At 32.9% G+C, this 3,252-nt stretch overlaps 1 pseudogene; it reads right to left on the bottom strand.

The window, feature by feature from the left end:
* Positions 1-266: 266 nt before the first annotated feature.
* LOC114716645 (ubiquitin-conjugating enzyme E2-17 kDa-like) lies at positions 267-986 on the bottom strand (annotated as a pseudogene).
* Between the last annotated feature and the right edge of the window lie 2,266 nt (positions 987-3,252).

Genomic DNA, 3,252 nt, shown 5'->3' with positions numbered 1-3,252 from the left:
AAAACCACCTGTGCATGTTCCCGCCACTAGGAGCTTAATAGAAGTGATGAGAATAGGACGGAGTTTTCCATACGGGAAAAAATAATGACAATCATTAGGGCAGACATCATCACTCAAAGCAGAAGTGATATGAAACTACGAATGAAAATAGAGTACCTAACATCAAATTTCATAAAAATCCACCAACCCAAAAAAAAAAAAAAACCAAATGCGTTAATAGACAGATTTATTTATATGTATCCTCAATGACTAAATATTCTTCCATTCTACAGCTTTGATTGAAAACACCGCTCTTCTGCGTCTTTTCGAATGGAACTCATGGCATATGTCTGAGTCCAAAAACGGACAGTAGCCTCGTACTTGGCTTTGTCGTTCTGGTAGATGCGAGCAATCTCAGGCACCAAAGGGTGATGTGGGATTGGATCAACAAGCAGTGCGCCTATTGACAGCAGCACCTGCATGCATCACAACTCAGCGCTTCCTATTGGTTACATATATATAATCAAGCTTTGTTAGCTAAGGAGACATAAGAAGGCGTCGTACGTTAGCCACTGCTGTTTAAGAAGGTCAAAACAGATAGTTCCATTGCTGTCGATGTTTGGGTGACATACCTTTGTTACGAAGGAAACCTGTACAGAGCAACAAGTTCCTATTCACAAGGAGTCAGTAGAACTCTAATCAAAATTAATAGTTGTGAATTAATTACATCGAGTGCCTTGAATGGATAAATTGGGGGGAAGTCGATGTTCAGCAGGAATACACCCCCAGCATAAGGACTGTCTGCTGGGCCCATAATTGTAGCTTGCCAATGTAACAGATCTTCACCGACAAGACCTGCATGTACGTACAGCACAAAATCGTTGATTTTAAGCTATTAAAACAATACGAAACAAAAATTAAGAGAAGATAAACATACCTGCGTTACAAGAAACAGGAGGATCCTCCTGTAGCTTCCTCAATTCTTGAATAATGCGTTTTGAAGTCATGGGATGTAATGTTGAATCCATCCCTACAGGAAGAGGAGGATCCTCCTGTAAGTCTCTCAGTTGGCTGTTGATGCGTCTTGAAATTGAAAGTAATGTATTAAAAATATTAGTTAAAGTTTTAACTAATGTGTTAAAATATATATACTTGACTAAATATGTTTATAAATTTTTGTAACAAAAATGTGTTAAAAATATTAGTTAAAATTTTAACGAAGTCTTTTATATTTGTTTTAACTGAATAAAATTTGTAAATGAGGGCTAAAATAATAAATAAAATTTATTTAATAATACACACATTTTTTCAGAATAATAATACAAAGAATGAAGGTGTAGCTAGTTATAATCAATATTTAATTCTTTCGTCACATTTTTTTCCTAATTTATTTACTAGTCTCAGTGATAATCTTCACAAGAACGTTCGACTCCAAACTTGTTGTAATATTATTCCCAGTGTTGCTTATCCAAACTTTTCTGAGACAGTTTTTTTTTTTTTGTTACAAAGCAAGAGAATGGTCAATGATGTATTATGAGTCGTGGCTTTGATTGCAATAATAGTCGCAAAGCATGAACACTAAGAAGAAATAACCGAAAAACTCTATAGTTGAAATGAGAAGAACGTTAGAGAGGACCAAGCTTTTATTTATGAGATCAGGCTAACTTATATTTAAGAATGCGTAGTCTTCGCAAGATTATTTTCTGACTGCTCTTCAATTAACAATCAAGAAATTAATGCCTGATTGATTTTCCTTCAATTCTCAATTTATGACCTTGATACTTGACTAATTTTCTAATAAGTTACTCTTCCGGTCCTTAATATAAGACCTATTTAACTAATTTGATTAGATTAAGGAAGTTAGGTAAGTTTAATTATAAGAAATATAACATTTTTCCCAAAACACTATAATCATCTTCCTTAATATCCTCTCTGTATCTTCTACTTGATTATGATTGAGAAAATCTATAGGATAATTTAGAAAAAAAATTGATAAATATGATAAATAAGTCTTATATTTAGAATCAAAATCAACTGAATAATTAGTCATATACTAAGTACATGAGGAGTACTTTCTTATTTCTTAATTCCCTCAAAAAATTAATGGTGATTTGATTCTCTCATTGACGGAGATTAATTTGACCAAGGAGATCCTCTACTTCCAAATCAAATAATTCGGTCCATTAAAGACGAACTTAAACCCAAACCCCAGCCTTCAAGATATTTTTAATAAAAGGTGAGGATAGAAAAGAGAATATGGAAAGAATAATTTCTTTAACGTTAAGAATGATCACTTCATGTATCCATTAGTTGCAGTCTAGTGCTCATTAATACTGATTTAGTCCATATTATTAATATTACAACGAAGGTTTTTTTCCCCATTTATATACGCACCTTCATCAGTAGTTTAAAATAATATATTGCAGGGTTGGAGAATGGGAAAGATATTGGAGAAACAGTTGGGAGGGGGATGAGATATCTTACGCCACCTGCATTTTTATTGCTGACTTAAGATGTTTAAAATAATTGAAAGTAATTTTTTATTATGATTTAGAGAATATAAGATAAGTATATAAAAATATTATCTCTATTTATATAAAACATATTTATAAGTATTTTTAACAGTATGTCAAATAGCTTTTAACATGGGAAAAAGACAGAAAAATGCACCTTTAATTTCAGAAGCCCAGAAACGTCCGTGAATTCAAGAATCCCATTTTGGTACCATGAGACCAAATTGGGATTATATGGAAAGGAAAAGACCAAATTGCCCTTCATTTTAAATATTATTTTTTAAAATATCACAGCTCCTACTGCCAGCCGGTCAACGGACCTCCAACGACGGCGGTCATCGGAGCGCCGGCAACCACCGACAATTGGTCACCGGAGCTCCGTCGGTCGGAATTTTTTTTTAAAAATTTTTTTACAACTTTAATATAAATGTTAACAACTTTTGTAATGCCTATTAACAATTTCAGTATAGCAATTAACAACAGCTTTTCTGGGAAATTCAACAAACTCATCCGGCGACCGGAACAATTTTTTCGAAATTTTTACAACTCAATATAACCGTTTAACAACCTTTGTAACCCATTAACAACTTCAATATAGCAATTAACAACAGTTTTCTGGAAATTCAACAAATTCCGGTGACCGGAAACAATTTTTTTGAAAATTTTTACAATTTCAATATACGGTTAAAACTTTTGTAATGCTATTAACAACTTCAGTATAGCAATAACAACAGCTTTTCTGGGAAATTCAACAAACTCT

This window comes from Neltuma alba, unplaced genomic scaffold (genome assembly GCF_004799145.2).
Source record: "Neltuma alba isolate B1F8T4 unplaced genomic scaffold, ASM479914v2 tig00011684_pilon, whole genome shotgun sequence".
Taxonomy (NCBI): Eukaryota; Viridiplantae; Streptophyta; class Magnoliopsida; order Fabales; family Fabaceae; genus Neltuma; species Neltuma alba.
The sequence above is the reverse complement of the archived record's forward strand: the minus strand, read 5'-3'. Positions and strand labels throughout refer to the sequence as shown.